Source organism: Aquarana catesbeiana, linkage group LG11 (genome assembly GCF_042186555.1).
Source record: "Aquarana catesbeiana isolate 2022-GZ linkage group LG11, ASM4218655v1, whole genome shotgun sequence".
NCBI classification, from domain to species: Eukaryota; Metazoa; Chordata; class Amphibia; order Anura; family Ranidae; genus Aquarana; species Aquarana catesbeiana.
The window spans coordinates 194,461,160-194,479,027 of NC_133334.1; the positions used below are offsets into that span (position 1 = coordinate 194,461,160).

Consider the following 17,868-nt stretch of genomic DNA (forward strand, 5'->3'; position numbering starts at 1 on the left):
GTGTATGCTCCATCGGACTTTTGCTGGCGGAATTGCAGCCAGCAAAAGATTGAGAGCATGTTCTCTATTTTTCTTTGGAAAAAGTTCCTTTCCGAAAATGCGATTGTTTGTATGCAATTCTGACGCGCCAAAAATCACGCATGCTCAGAATCAAGTACGAGACGGAAGCGCTCGGTCTGGTAAAACTAGCGTTCGTAAGGGAGATAGCACATTCATCACGCTGAAAATTATTGGATCTTTTAATGCAGAGCATTCTTTTGTTCTTTATAATGCTAGAAGAATGAAGTTGTTTTTCTGCTGATATTCACACAGAGTTCTCACAAACTTAATTCTTTATTATTTCTTGTGATCTCCTGAATAATCATTTTTGTTTTTAAAGCGAGATCTCCATAATAATGTTTAGAATTATTTTTTATAGTAATTTTTTTTTTATTTTTAATCAAGATCTCCTGTTTTTTGGATTATTTTTAAATTATTTTCTAGTGATCTCCATAATTTTTTATTTGGTGTGTCAAGTTTCCTCAACAACATTACTATCTTGTATTTTTATAAAGCTCAAGGAGGTTGGTTGTTGTCCCTTGTTAATTAGACATTATATTTTGGAAATGTACCTGCCTACTCACAAACTGTCCTATTTGAAGAAAAACACATAGGCAAGTATTTTCATATAAAAAAAACATTTATTCTGGCTCATAATAACAAATTAAAGAGGAAGGCCCCCGCCCCTTCTCTTTCGGCGCAGTGGGAGATGAACATAGTTACATAGTTAGTCAGGTTGAAAAAAGACACAAGTCCATCCAGTCCAACCATAAAAAAAAAAAAAAAAAAAAAAAAAAAAAAACGTACAATCCAATATACCCAATACTATACCCACAGTTGATCCAGAGGAAGGCAAAAAACCCCAGCAGAGCATGCTCCAATTTGCTACAGCAGGGGAAAAAATTCCTTCCTGATCCCAGAGAGGCAATCGGATTTTCCCTGGATCAACTGTACCTATAAATGTCAGTACCCAGTTATATTATGTACATTTAGGAAAGTATCCAGGCCTTTCTTAAAGCAATCTACTGAGCTGGCCAGAACCACCTCTGGAGGGAGTCTATTCCACATTTTCACAGCTCTTACTGTGAAGAAACCTTTCCGTATTTGGAGATGAAATCTCTTTTCCTCCAGTCGAACATGGCGGAGACACAGCAGGTGCGTAATAGCAGTAATGAGGAGGAGGAAAGCCTGGAGCCAGAAAGGTCCCGATCCAGGAGGAGAAGATTTAAAGCCACAAATATGGCCTTTGCAGAGATGGTGGAGATGGTGGACATCTTGAAGAAGGCCAACTATGATGGGAAGTATGGACCTTACCTAAACCCAAATGTGAGAAAGGCCAAGATCATGACTAAAGTTGTGAAGAGTCTGCACCGGAATTTTGGGGTATGACGATCCAAGGAGCAATTGAGGAAACGCTGGTCAGACCTTAAATTGAGGGAGCAGGATCAGTACAGAAGGATCAAGAAAGTGCTTCTAAAAAGTAAGTAGTTGTCGTGTGTTCCTATTATTATTATTACTTGCATGCTGCTCCATGTGCTTTTCTTACTGTTGTACAGTTTAAAATGGCAACTTTCAGGCTCGTGGGCACTTTAATTGTTCACAGTAAACATTGTTCGTTCACCAACTAAATACAATGTTTTAGGCAGATACAGGGTTAACTACATTTGGTCATGATAATTTGTATTAAAATAAGTTTAGGGGGGGTGGCCTGGACATGGCTGGATAGAGACGTGCCTTACTTGAGCTCCTGGCCGTCTCCCGACTACCCCGACTGCTTCAGCTAGATCCAGCGCAGCATGCACTCCTCAAGGAAGAGGACAACAAAGAGGAGTCATAAACCTACGAAACCCTCGCCTACAGCCCCGCCAGCGAGCAAAATCAGGCAGTTATTCCGGTTCTTACAACAACACTCCTCGGGATCCAATATGGCGGCCGCACCTGCAGAGATGACGGATACTCAGACATCTAACAGCACGCCATGCCCAAACATGGAGCCAGTGGTTACAGATTCATTCCTGTGCACACCACCAGACTTCCACTCTGAACCTGGAGACTCGCTACAGTCCTCCTCTTTCCTATACCGTGCGGACTCTGAACTCCACTCTCTGCTCCAGGCACTCCCCACAAGAACCGACATCGTTGTCTTAATTGGCACAGTAGAGGCTGTCCATAGGAAGGAGATCACTGAGGTGAAGTCAGAGCAGAAGGGCCTCGCTACAAGGCTAACAAAAGGTGAAACCTCTCTGGCTACCCTGGACCACCAAGTGAAGGCACTGTAGGAACTGAAGGAGACACATATAGAAGCCTTGATTGACCAACAACTGCACCAGTAGGACCTTTAGGACCCTAGCCGGAGGAACAATCTCCGGCTCCGGGGCTTGCCAGAGGCCACGGGAGCCGAGGATCTAACAGACATGGCCCTTGCCATCTTCCGCAGCATTGATGGGGGGAACTACCCGAATGAGTGACGTTGGACCACATACACAGAGCACTGGGCCCCAAGCCATTGGACCCATTGAGACCCCGAGATCTGATTTGCAGGCTCCATCAGTACACACACAAAGAGCAGATCATCCATTGGGTCATACGGTCTCCCACTCCCATTTGCTTAAGCACCTCAAACATAAACTGCCAATTTACTCTGTCGAATGCTTTTTCAGCATCTGTGCTCAAAAAAACACAAGGTGTATTTGTGTCGTTGGCGTATTGCACTAAGTTAAGAACCTTAATAGTATTGTCCCTCACCTCACGGGTCAGGACAAACCCCACTTGATCTAAATCCACAAGCTGGGAGAGCAATAGTTGAAGTCGTAGGGCTAGTACTTTGATAAAGAGCTTTAAGTCCACGTTCAATAATGAGATGGGCCGGTAACTGCCACACTCCGCCGGATCCTTCCCTTCCTTTGGTATCACTGAAATGTGTGCCAGTAATGCTTCCGGGGATAGCGTGGCACCTTGGCCCAATGCATTATATACCTTTGTCAACTGATTACCCAGTATCGAAAAAAAAACTCTTATAATATTGTATATTGTTCCGTTTAAAACGGAATCGCACATGCGCGATACGTGCTAGTGTTGTGACCATAGGGAATCGCGCATGCGCGATACGTGCTAGTGTTGTGACCCTAGGGTCACAACACTAGCACGTATCGCGCATGCGTGATTCCGTTTTAAACGGCAAAGGAGTTTTAATCTGTTACTTTTGCTGTAACTGCTTTTATTCACCTGTTTTTTATTCAATAAATCAAAAGTCATAGTTTATCTACACTATTGGAGTCCCCCTTTTTTCTTTTTTGGGATCTGTGGTTTACCTCTGCCTGATCTCTTTTTGGCAAGAAGTATTGGAAGCGCCCCTGGGAGTATTCCCCCTGCATTGGTGCCCCTGCTACTGCGGATCAGCTGCCTAAGAAGGAGACCGGCAGGACAACCCATGGAATCTATTGTGAGACATCCCCAGGAGTCCATCTTCCACTACTAAGCCTGCTTTGACCCCCCTGAGTAAGGGCGGTCGCAGGCTCTCTGGTAAGCCTCCAATCTTTATCATCTGGTGGTGGGCTGTACTAATGGTGGATCACGTAACTTCGAACTCTGCATTGGCTTATCTGTGGACTTGATTTTATTCTAATTATTTGTATTTGTGTTGTTTATACACCTTATATGGCATGTTTTTTCACTAGCCAATATCACTTGTTGTTTTTTATCATTGCAGTATAACTTTAACGGTTTAATTATTTATTTTTTGGTCATAATATTTTATACGTGTTTAACCACATATTTATCCACTTTGTCATTTGTCCAGCGCTGCACTGTTCTTTTTGATAATATCACATGGTCAGACCATGCAACCATATTTCTGACATACACCCTGACTGGTACCATGTCACCCAGACACTGCTTCTGGCGCCTAAACGAAAGCCTCTTACAGACCCCAGAGGTACTAAAAGAGGTGACTAAAGAGCTAAGTTTGTACTTTCAGACGAATGACAGACCAGAATATGACCCAGGCATACTGTGGGAAGCACATAAACCAGTCATTAGGGGAATCCTTATCAAGCACGGGGCCTGAATTAAAAGAGAACAAGCGAAACAGCTTTCCCAACTGCTACAAAAACTAGAAACCACGGAATCTAAACACAAGCACGCTCCCTCCCCGGCCTCAGAGATGGACCTTACGATAATCAGAAGACAGATTACCGATCTGTTATTATATAAGGCCAAAACTGGCACTGCAGTTTTGCCGCAAAGTGAGTTACGAGTCAGGAGACAAATGTGGGAAACTCCTCGCGAAACACGTTAAGGAACACAAACTTCCCTCATATATCCCCCGGGTTGTCAGGGGCGATGGACAAAAAGTAGCCCTGCCAGTGCAGATAACACAGGAATTTAAAGAGTATTACTCTCACCTGTATAATTTACCATTGCCAACGTCGCCTCTGCCGGCCATGGAGGAATACATTATAGCATCTCAAATACCATCACTGTCCCCTGAACTTTGCGAGGAACTAGACTACTCTATCTCCCTTCTGGAATTACAAAAAGCATTAAAGTCATTGAAACCAGGGAAAGCACCGGGCCCTGATGGGTATACAGTACAATACTACAAAACATTACTCCCAATCCTAGGCCCACACATGATTCATCTATTTAATGCAATCGATTCTGGCTCCGCTTTCGCCAGAGACACCATGTCAGCCCACATCTCTGTAATACATAAAGAAGGGAAAGACCCCACTGCATGTGGCAGCTACAGACCCATATTGCTGTTAAATACTGATCTCAAGGGGGGCGTGGCCTGCAACGGAGCTGAATGGCTGCTTGAATCCAGAGCTCCGGTTCTCCGGCAGACATAGCGGCTGAAAACGGCACAAACAATCCCGGATTTTTCTTCCCCCAGCTGGCGGTCCGATCCGGGCATACCAGGAGGGTATGATGGGCAAGCGGAAAGGCACATCCAGGCCTCAACAGCTGACGGACTATTTCTCACAGCCGGTACATGGAGGTAGGCAAAATAGCGCCAGCCATTCACCTGCATTGCCTCACAAACACAATCCCGCTCCACACACCGCCACCTCATCCCCCAACAATAATATGACATACAGCAGCCAGCAATCTCTCCCCTCCTCCTCACCATCAGGGAGCCCAGCAAAAGCTAAATTAAAGCTGGATGGAGGTGGATGCAGCCCTGCATTGAGCCCTGTAACGGACTCAGGGGATGACACCAGGGAGCTCCCGGATTCCATTAATGCCTTCCCCACTATGAACCAACCTGTCCTGGACACTGTACTAAAGGACATGCTGGTGTCTCTAAGAAGCACCATCCAAGCAGATATGATGAACTGTATACATAGATTTAGTGGGGAGCTGAATACAGTAGAGGCCAGAATAGAACATGTTGAAAACAAGATGGGGGACTTTGCCTCCACCATAAACGATCTGGTAGATGCTAATAAAGAAAGAGAAGAAGAATCCGCCTGGATTAAAAAAAAAAAATCGTAGATATTGAGGACAGGTCCAGGCGGAACAACCTCAAGATTAGAGGGATCCCTGAATCAGTCCAAACATCAGAGCTGCGATCATATGCAACAGATTTATTTACTACTCTTCTGCCTGACCTCTCTGCAATAGATGTTACCATTGATAGAATACATCGTTTGCCAAAACCTTCATATCTCCCAGATGCTGTTCCCAGAGATGTGATCCTGCGCCTGCACTTCTTTCACGTTAAAGAACAGTTAATGCAAACAATGCGTAAACAGGAAAATATTCCATCCCGCTTCCAACAATTACAATTCTATGCTGACCTGTCTCAGCATACATTGCAAATAAGAAGAAACCTGAACACTATTACAAAAGTGCTCAGGAACCACAACATACCCTATAGATGGGGTTACCCTACTAAAATTTCAATCATCAAACAAGATAAAACGTTTGTTGTGGACTCCCTGGACAAAGGCATTTCCTTACTGAAAGAATGGAACATTCTTCCTGACCCAGGAGATGAAGGAAGTCCTATGACCAACCGACGTTCATCTATCCCTGACTGGAAAACAGTAACACACAAGAACGCCAAGTCGCATAAATAACACCTCTTGCGATTCCGGAGTAAACTTATGTCCAGTTTGAAAATGCCGGAGTAACCATTAACCGTTGGGCTAGAACTTATCCCCCAAGTTACTTGAGCAGCAGTTAGCTGCACACGGGTGACTCTAACTAAGTTCCATATGAAGGAAATTTCCCTCATGGTTCACATAGCAGTTTATGAAAAGTTGCATTGTTGCTTCACTTGTTATGCTTTACAAGTACGTTTTTTTCTCTTCTTTTGTTTTTTCTTTCTATATATGGAGCATTACAGTCGCCTGTTAAACACCCAGCTCATCGTGACACAGTCTCTTCAACCTACTGAATTCCTTCAGCATAAAGATCGACAGGACATAGTTTCTACCAGGTTCACAGTGAGTACCAGTCCCACGAACAGGGAAGAACACATGTTGCGATTTCCACAAGAGGGAGCTCTTACCTTCTTTAAGTTTGAATACAAATCACAAACATCATACCCAAAAAAACAATCTCATGGCTATCCAATTTATTTCCATTAATTCTAAAGGGCTTAATCACCCAGCAAAGAGAAAATCCCTTTGGAAAGAAGCACTGACAAATAAATCTGATATACTATGCGCCCAGGAAACGCATTTTTGTGGTACATCCGCCCCAGTATGTCAAAACAAGCATTTTCCACATATTTTTTTCGCTAATGCAGATTCGAAATCCAAAGGAGTAATGACTGCCATAAGAGACACTGTAGCGTTTGTACTACATACAAAGCTTATTGATGCACAAGGGCGATACTTGGTGTTGGTATGTGATATCAACCAGGTAACATATACCATAGTAAACGTATACGCCCCAAACAAACACCAGGTTCGTTTTTTTCACAAACTTATGCACAAAGTTAATACCCTCAAAAAAGGACTTTTGGTACTCTGTGGGGACTTCAATATAATCCCTGATCCATCTATAGATACAACAAGAACGGAGAAATGTATATTGGCATCTCTCCAAGATTCCATACATAAACAGAACTTATACGATGTGTGGCAGTGTCTACATGCAGGAGAAAGAGACTTTACGTTCTTCTCCGCCCCACACCGTACATATACCAGAATCGATCTTTTTTTGGTAGACCAACATACCTTGGCCAAATCGGTCTCTTCAACCATCAACAATATTACGTGGTCGGACCATGCCTCTATTACTCTATCTATAAAAGATACCTCTGTAGTCAATACTACTCCAATATGGAGAGCTAATTCTTTTCTCTTGCAACAACCAGAGTCCAAAAAATTTATTGAAGACCATTTGCTAGAATTTTTTACTATTAATGAACCCTCTGTTCAGAATCATTTTATCTTGTGGAATGCTCATAAGGCATTTATTAGGGGGATATTCATAAAATTGGGGGCCCGGGCGAGGAGGCAGCGGCAAAAGAAACTACAGAATATCACAGATGAAATTTTTAGTTTAGAATCCAAAAATAAACAACAATCTTCTCCCTCAGTATCCAAAAGACTAAACCAGTTGAGATACGATCTCAGACTCCTCTTACTAGAGAACTTTGAGAAAAACACAAAACGACTTAAAATGAACTATTGTGCACACGGAAATAGGGCAGGAAAACTGTTAGCGCAACAACTTAAGGGAGTAAGTAATGTCTAGGAAAGTGGGGGGAGTAGGTAATATTGTGATTAAAGATTACTACCTCGCATCCATTCTAGCGCAACTAAGATCATGGTTCCCCGAATCACCGAACCCTAGGTGGCAGGAGCTAGAGGAGAACCAAATTCCCAACAAAAATCTTTACCAATATTTAATGATACAGCCACTTAACTCATCCTACAACCAATCTTTAGCCCCTTCGATGAAAGCATCACTTCGAGCCTGGAATATACTAGTAGAAAAACAATCATTTAACTCCCTTGTATCTTCGCTACAGATTCCTATCACCAGTTTATCCGGGATTATACCAGACCTTCGCATAAGTCACTGGGCAGATCAAGGTATAGCGAATATTGAAGATCTTAGAATAGGCCCCACAATGAAAACATTTAGAGCACTACAAATTGAATACAACCTAGAACAGTCTGAATACTATAGATACATACAGGTTTGTCATTTTTTGAGAACTAACCCTCCTCTCTTAATTCAACTCCCTTGGAGGATAAAACAATATTTTACTAAGCAAACCACCACTATCAAAGGAATCTCACTATTCTATAATGCCTTAAACGACAAGCTGACATTTGTCAAACATTCCCATATCGAAGCTTGGGAACGAGAACTAAAAAAATGTTTCACCCCGGTACAATGACAAAAAGCACTTCAGATTACATATACTTCCTCTAGGTGTATTAATCTATGGGAACTAACACAAAAGATACTAATGCTTTGGTATTTAACACCACATAGGATCTCTAAGTTGGACCATAACACCTCCCCAATGTGTTGGAGAAATTGCAATAATATGGGTACCCTATACTTTGGGACTGTCCAAAAATACGTATACTATGGGAAAAGATATTTGACATAATAGTACAAATAACAAATCAACAGATTCAACCAACTCCAGGTCTAGCTATTCTCTCTTTAGACATAGACTTGCTCCCTAAAGCTTATAGGAGGATAGTATCTCACGTTTTATTAAGCACCAGATTAACGATTACTAGACATTGGAAAGCTCAAGAAATCCCCAAGATAACTGAAATAATTCTAACCACTGACACACATATTACGTATGAAAAAATGTTTGCATCATCCCAAGGTAAACTTCATGTATCATATAACCAGTGGAAACCGTGGACTGACTGGTACAAATCAAGGAAAATATAAGAACTGTTACTGATATATGTACATTCACTAGATGAGCTTTATGTTAATCTCTACAAGTTTAGTTTGTTCCATTTATTATCGGGTATTATTTAATTTTGTTTTCATTTTGTTTTCACCTTGCATTTTCATGTAATTCATACCACAACTGGTTCCAAACCGTAGTAACCCATGCAAAATTTGTACCGATCATCAATCCTTTTTCCAAACTGGTTGAGCCCCCTCCTTCCATGGCACAGTGTGTACCCAATAGGGGTGTCGGAGGGAGGGGACTCTTTCAAGTTATGTATCTTTCGTTTTATATGTAATGTCGATTTACGTGTACTTTAGATTTATATATACTAATAACAATTACAGGATTTAATAGTGCTATGAGATTTCCAAACGTCTCCAGTATGGTTTACGGTACAAAGGCTTATAAGCTTATATGATGCTAAATAACATAAGTATATAGTTGCTACAATGGAAACGTTTGTAATATCCGTTATTGTACAGTACTGTTTTTTTCTTTTTCTTCTCAATACACTGTTTGTATTTTTGTTTTTGATGAAAACTAATAAAAAATTATTGAAATAAAAAAAATACTGATCTCAAGTTATACACAAAGATTCTAGCTACCCAGTTGGCTCAACACCTGCAAAAACTCATCCACATAGACCAGGTGGGATTTATTGCCACGTGGGAAGCAAGAGACAGTACCTCTAAAGTGCTGAATCTCCTACACATAGCCCAGTCCACAGATACCCCGTGTGTCTTTCTGAACACTGACGTGGAAAAGGCATTTGACCGGGTGAACTGATCATTTATGTTTTCCGTCCTCAGACATATTGGACTGGGAGAGGTGATGCTGAGTCGGATAGCTGGAATATACTCTAACCCGAACGCTCAGGTAAAAGTGAACGGCGTACTATCAGAACCCTTCCCAATCAGAAACGTAACGAGACAGGGTTGCCCATTATCTCCCCTATTGTTCACCCTATCCCTAGAACATTTCCGCTCTACGGTCAGATTGAACCCCGACATACGGGGATTAAAAGTAGGTAAGACACAACATAAGGTTTCGGCTTATGCTGATGACCTACTTTTCTCACTCACTAATCCAGCAATATCACTGCCAAATCTACTCAAACAATTTGACATATATGGCACTTTATCTAACCTGAAGATAAATTTTACAAAATCAGAGGCGATGGAAATAGCTACATCACCAAGAACCCTCCCATCGATGCACTCAGATTTCCGCTTTAAGTGGACATCGACCGCACTAAATTACCTAGGCACAAGCATCCCGGCCAACCTCTCCTGAATATATGACCTAAACTCCCCCCCTGCTTACAAAAACTAAGATGCTACTAGATAAATGGCAAACAAACCTTCATTCTTGGTTTGGTAGGTGTAATTTACTAAAAATGTGCATACTGCCAAAGTTTCTTTACCTATTCCAAGCCCTACCAGTCAAAATACCAAACACATTCTTCGGATAAGTTCAAACATTGTTCACACGCTTTGTCTGGGCCCACAAAAAAACACGCATACCACGCACACAATTGACACTGCCAAAACATTACGAAGGCCTAGCACTTCCAGACATCAGGAGATATTATCTAGCAGTGCATCTAGGCAGAGTCATTGACTGGCAACGCCACAGTGAATTGAAATTGTGGGCGCAAATAGAACAAGAACAATCTCTCATCCCCTTGAAGAACGCACTTTGGTGTTGGGACTCTATACCACCTGACCTAAAAACACATCCCTTGATAGGAAACACCTTGAAACAATGCTTAAAAGCCACTACACAGATACAGAAAACGACCAAGACATCACCCTTGACCCCGATTCTAGGAAACCCCAAATTTCTCCCAGGCATATCATCCGCGCATTTTCAGACTTTACGTGAGTCCGGGAACATCACTGCATCCGAGTTTGTGATAGGAGATAGATGGCCCACCATTGAGGAATTGATGGACTCAATGGGACCCTATTGGCTCACATTCTGGACTGCAGTACAAATACATTACTTCCTCCAAACTCTGAAAGACCCTCAGGCATACGCGAGACATCTCAACACATTTGAAGAGTACTGTTCGGGACTAGAATCTCAAGTCCTCTCAAAAATGTACATGCTGCTCAATACCCCACCTGAGCAGCCAGAGTTATCTAGCATACTGAAACGGGGAACAGATTTGCACCGCACTTTTACTGCACCACAAATACAAAACATGATAAACCTATCCCTAAAATCCTCATTATGTACCAAAATACAGGAAACCAACTATAAGGTCTTAATGCGATGGTACATGACACCCAGCAGACTTCACACTATATTCCCCGACACGCCAGAGCGGTGCTGGAGATGTGGTACAGGCAAAGGAACGATTCTACATATATTCTGGACGTGTTCTAAACTGACATCTTTTTGGGCGACAGTTCGTACCATCTCTCAAAAATTTACAGATTTTGTGATTGCAGACGACCCAGCATTTTTTCTACTACACGTCTCCACCATGTCAGTTAAAACTTACAAAAAATCCATACTGCGACACTTAGTGAATGCAGCCAAGTCCTGCATTCCCTTACTGTGGAAACAGCAAAACCCACTTATAGTCAACTGAAGACATTTTTCAGTCAGATTGTGCCTCGCGCTGCCGAGGAGTGTTCATGTAGGTGAGGGGTGTAATTTAACATGAAGGGCGCAGATGTTTTCAATGATGACCAGTGCTGCAAAGATGGGGACAGAATTTTTAACGATGCCCAAACAAATCTGCTAAACAAATCTTTATCTGCTATTCTTCCTGGAGAGCCTATTTAGCTAGCTAAACTTTTAAAATTCTGCCCCCATCTTTGCAGCAGTGGCCATCAATGAAAACATCTGCTCCTTCATGTTAAATTACGCCCCTCACCTACATGAATGTGCCTCGCACAATCTGACTGAAAAACGCCTTCAGTCGGCTATTGTGCGCAGGCGCCGTCTCGCCGACACAACAGCTGATCGTAAAATCAGCTGTTGTGGTATTACGTACGGCGCATGCCCTGTTCGTTCCGGGAACTAGGTGGGTGGGGCAATGGGCGTATCCTCCCTCCGCTCTGCTCTGTGTTGTGCACGCTGGGCTGAAGCAGCATGCGGGGGAGAGGAGACAGTGAGAAAGCTCCCAGCCGCTGCCACCCACCTAGGATCGGCCCTGGGCCATTTGTAACCGGTCCGTGGGTCCGTACTTTGAGACCCCTGCTGTAAAGGGAGCAAGGCTGCTTATGGTGCGGGCTGGGGAACTGATCACTGTGAACAAAAGGAAAGCAAAAAGGAGAGAGAAGCGCCAAGCCAATCCTTTAAACAGCTTAGGAATTTATTCAGTATATAAGTATAAAACACTAAAAACTTGTGTAAAAAATGTTTGAGCACTTGCAGAGTGCTAGAGCGGGTGGGAGCTTCCACGTGCAGTGTCACAGGAGCACAGGAGGACCGCCAGTAAGTCTCTATTGAGGGATCCACGAGTGCCGTGTGTTAGCCGCAGCCTCGGTATGCATCATGGAGACGTCGGCTGTGTGTCTGTCAGAAATCAGACCGAGACAGAAGTACAGTTAAATCAGACTTGTTTATTAATAAAAGTAAATAGAACAAACGTAGTCAAAAACATAGAGAGAGTTCTATGAATGGAGTTCAGAAACCGGAATGGATAGTCAAACGTGAGGGAGCCGGTGATGAGCATAGTAAAACAGCAAGCAGGATCTGGTGCCAGAAGGAATGTCAGCCAAGCAAGTCTTTTAACAGGAATGCAGGAGATAGTCTCTGTGATGCTGACTAGGGATGAGCTTCAAGTTCCCGTCGAACCCATGTTCGACTCGAACATCGCATGTTCGACCGTTCGTCGAATTTCGAATGTTGTGGGCCGTTCGCGCCAAATTCGAGTGGCGCGTAATGGCCATTATTTACTGCGGCATTGCAGTGCATTGCTGGCTGATGATTGGCCAAGCATGCACTATGACCCGCATGCTTGGCCAATCACAGTGCCATCTGTACAGAGAGCCGTAATTGGCCAAAGCAGGCAGCTGCAGTATTTACAGTTAGTGTAGTGCGTCCTCTGCACAGTGTGCACCTAAAGCTACCTGAAGACATTTGCTGTTGTTCTGACCCTATTAGTACTGCAGGCAGCTGCAGAATTTACAGTTAGTGTACTGCATCCTCTGCACAGTGTGCACCTAAAGCTACCTGAAGACAATTGCTGTTGATCTGATCCTATTAATACCAGAGGCAGGCAGCTGCAGTATTTACAGTTAGTGTACTGCGTCTTCTGCACAGTGTGCACCTAAAGCTACCTAAAGATAATTGCTGGTGTTCTTCTGATCCTATTAGTACCACAGGTAGGTAGCTGCAGTATTTACAGTTACTGTACTGCATCCTCTGCACAGTGTGCACATAAAGCTACCTGAAGACAATTGCTGTTGTTCTGATCCTATTATTACCACAGGCAGGCAGCTACAGTATTTACAGTTAGTATACAGTGTCCTCTGCACAGTGTGCACCTAAAGCTACCTGAAGACAATTGGTGGTATTCTTCTGATCCTATTAGTATCGCAGGCAGCTGTAGTATTTACAGTTAGTGTACCGTGTCCTCTGCACAGTGTGCACCTAAAGCTACATGAAGACAATTGCTGGTGTTCTCATACTAATAATACTACAGGCAGGCAGTTGATTCTGCTAACTGCAGTATCCTTATATATATACATCCCAGCTTTGTGCAGCTACATCTCACTGCAGGCCATTAGCATGTCTGGAAGGCCAACAAGGAGAGGCAGACATTTACAAGCCAATAAAAGAGGGCAAGCAGGCTCTGTGTCTAGAGGCAACAGTGCTGGTCGTGGAGACGGTGCATCCTCATCAGCACATGGCTGTGGGACATGCTTGTCCTTTTTTTCAGCAGCTGGCCGTGTTGAGCCGCACCATGCGGAAGACTTAGAAGAGTGGATGACCAAGCCGTCCTCATCCTCCTCATCCTCCTCATCCTCTCTCACCAAGGCTCAGGGTACTTGGTCTGGCAAAGCAGCTGCCAATGTGGCCTCTTCCCTCGGCTCAGTGGCATCAGTCACTCCTTCCCTAGCCACACCATGTCCTCCTGAAGAGTCCCCCAAACTGTTTGACCACAGTGTTGGGTACATGCTCCAGGAAGATGCCCAGTGTTTTGAAGGCTCCGATGATGGTACCCAGCTAGAGGAAGGCAGCAATGTGAGCCCAGAGAGAGGGGGTGCCCAAGAAGGACAGCAATCTGTCAGTCATGTTCCCCCAGCTGCAGCATACTTGCAGCTTTGCTCCAGTGATGAGGAGGGAGGGGATGATGAGGTCACTGACTCCACGTGGGTGCCTGATAGGAGAGAGGAGGAGGATTAGGTTGCACATCTCCAACGAGGCAGGATGCCCTCCAGGGGCCAGCTTAAGGGCAGCACACCGACTGCATCACACCGCAGAGCTCCGCATGTGCAGGGCGCTGCTGTCTCTGCACGTTATTCCAAAATTTCTGTGGGCCTTTTTTGGGACGAGTGCATCAGATCCCACCGCTGCTATTTGCAACATATGTCTCAAGTGTATCTCGCGTGGCCAAAACATTACCCGCTTGGGCACCACATGCTTGACCAGACATATGTCGACCTGCTATGCAGTTCGTTGGCAAGCGTACCTAAAAGACCCACACGAAAGAACAAAGCGGACCTCTCCTTGCTCCTCATCAGCTGGGATCTCCAACCCCACTATACCTTCAGTCCTCTCTGAAACCTGCACTGAGAGGAATGAAGGTGTAGAATTAGGTGTGTCACAGCCAAGTACTTGCGGGCAATCTGCTATCGGTACACCGACGTCAGATTGTACCAGGCAAATTTTCCTGCCCCAGCTGCTGCACCGCCGAAAGAAGTTCGCTCCCAGCCAGCCACATGCCCAGCGGTTGAATGCTAGCGTGGCTAATTTGCTAGCACTTCAACTGCTGCCTTTTCAGTTGGTAGACTCTGCCCCCTTCCATGAGTTTTTGCAATGTGCGGTTCCTCAGTGGCAAGTTCCCAAACGCCACTTTTTCTCATGGAAGGCGATTCCTGCTCTCTACCGGCATGTGGAAGGCAATGTCTTGGCCTCGCTGGACAGAGCGGTCAGCGGTAAGGTGCATATTACCGCTGACTCATGGTCCAGCAGGCATGGACAGGGACATTACCTATCTTTTACCGCACACTGGGTGACTCTTCTGGCAGCTGGGAAGGATGCAGGACAGGGTGCAGTAGTGTTGGAGGTTGTTCCGCCACCACGCCTCCAAAATTCTACTAGTGGTGATTCTGCCACACCTCTCTCCTCCACCCCCTCCTCTTCTTCTTCCTCCATGGTCTCTTCCTGTGCTGATTTGTCCTCGGAACCAGCGGTGCTCCATAGGCGTTCAAGGGGCTACGCAAGCATGCAGGCAAAAAGATGCCATGCGGTGCTTGAGCTGGTGTGCTTTGGGGGACAGGAGCCACACTGGGGCAGAGATTCTTTCAGCTCTGCAGGGGCAGGTTCAGAGGTGGTTGACGCCACGCCAGCTTAAGCCAGGTATGGTGGTTTGCGACAATGCCACCAACCTCCTCTCTGCCCTCTGACAGGGACAACTGACCCATGTGCCCTGTTTAGCTCACGTTGTTTACTTGGTGGTGCAGCGGTTCTTGGGCAGGTACCCGGGTTTACAGGATGTCTTGAGGCAGGCCAGGAAAGTCTTGTGCATTTCCGCAGGTCATATAATGCCAGTGCTCGGCTGGCTGACCTCCAAAAAAAATTTAACCTGCCCAAGATCCGCCTAATCTGTGACATGCCCACCAGGTGGAACACAACTTTGGCCATGCTGCAGCAGCTGCACACGCAGCAGAGAGCCATCAATGAGTACCTATGCAACTATGGCACCAGGACAGGGTCAGGGGACCTTGTTTTTTTTTCCCCACGCCAGTGGGCTATGATCAGGGATGCATGCACTGTCCTGTGACCATTTGAGGAGGCCACAAGGATGGTGAGCAGTGACAGTGCATGCATCAGTGACACTGTCCCTTTTGTCCACCTTTATATAAATAGATCTTGAGAGCCACAGAAGGGTTAATGCCTCTAAAATAAGTTCCTGGTGAAAGCAAGCTGCAAACACTAATCACGTTTCATACCCGTGTAAATAGATCTTGCGAGCCACAGAAGGGTTAATGCCTCTAAAATAAGTTCCTGGTGAAAGCATGCTGCAAACACTAATCACGTTTCATACCCATGTAAATAGCACTAAAAATAAATAAATGTGTCTGCGCTAGAGAATTATAAACAGTATAAATCAATACAAATATCAAAGAATATAATCTAACAATAATATATGCTCACAATCTGTGATAAATAAATAACAAAAGTGCAATGTGCATAAATTATTAAGAATCCAAGTGTTTGACGCAGGATTGAAAGAGCATTCACTCCTTCAATAAAGTGATAGGTAAGGTTCATAAATAATGAATACAAAGTGCACAAATTTAGTGTTCATAATCAGTGATATCCATCATGCTCATCCAAGAAGTGCACAACAATATAGCATGTGCATTTCCGCAGGTCATATAATGCCAGTGCTCGGCTGGCTGACCTCCAAAAAAAATTTAGCCTGCCCAAGAACCGCCTAATCTGTGACATGCCCACCAGGTGGAACACAACTTTGGCCATGCTGCAGCAGCTGCACACGCAGCAGAGAGCCATCAATGAGTACCTATGCAACTATGGCACCAGGACAGGGGTCCTTGTTTTTTTTCCCCACGCCAGTGGGTTATGATCAGGGATGCATGCACTGTCCTGTCACCATTTGAGGAGGCCACGAGGATGGTGAGCAGTGACAGTGCATGCATCAGTGACACTGTCCCTCTTGTCCACCTGTTGGAGCACACGCTGCATGGAATAATGGACAGGGCACTTGAGGCAGAACAGAGGAAGGAAGAGGAGGACTTCCTTGCCTCTCAAGGCCCCCTTTATCCAGACAGTGTTCCTGTCTGCCCGCCGATCACACAGGAAGAGGACCAGGAGGAGGAGGAGGATTGTGTCAGCATGGAGGTGGAGCCTGGCACTCAGCATCAGCAGCAGTCTTCAAGGGATCATTTACAGTCTGAGGAAACCCATGGACTTGTACGTGGCTGGGAAGAGGTGGCTGCGGATCATGTCATCCTTAGTGACCCAGAGGACTCTGGGCCGAATGCCTCAGCAAACCTACGCTGCATGGCCTCCCTGATCCTGCAAAGCCTGCGAAAGGATCCTTGTATTCGTGATATCAAGGGGAGGGATGATTACTGGTTGGCAACCCTCCTTGATCCACGTTATAAGGGTAAGGTTGCGGACCTTATCTTGCCGTCGCAGAGGGAGCAGAGGATGAAACATCTTTGGGAGGCCTTGCAGAAAGGTTTGTGTTTCCAGAGCCTGGGAGGTTACAATTTCTTGGTCCTCCTGGACAACGTGTTGCTGAGGCTTCGGTCAGTCACAGAAGGAGCGGTGGAGAGGGTGGCCGTCTGACCGATGCGTTCAGACAATTTTTTAGTCCGCAGCCCCAAGGTCTGATCGGTTCCAGCAACCATCGCCAGCATCTGATTCACATGGTGCAGGATTACCTAGGGGCAAGATCAGACTTGGACACCTTTCCCACCGAAAATCCTCTGGGTTACTGGGTCTTGAGGATGGATCACTGGCCAAAGCTTGCACAGTATGCAACTGAGCTACTGGCCTGTCCTGCATCCAGCGTTCTTTCGGAACGCACATTTGGTGCTGCTGGAGGCTTTGTAACCGATCACAGGGTGCGCCTGTCCACCGAATCAGTTGAGCAGCTGACCTTCATAAAAATGAATTAGTCTTGGATCACCAGCTACCAAGCACCTGATGCTGATGTAACCGATTGATTTTTTTTTTTAATGTGAGATCCCTTCAAGACTGCCTATGCTGATTCTGAGTGA

General features: G+C 44.9%; 1 protein-coding gene across 3 annotated transcripts in view; it reads right to left on the reverse strand.

Moving 5' to 3' along the window:
- Positions 1–17,868, reverse strand: part of LOC141112368 (EH domain-binding protein 1-like protein 1) — a 790,701-nt gene that overhangs the window by 359,154 nt on the left and 413,679 nt on the right. The window lies entirely within an intron of this gene.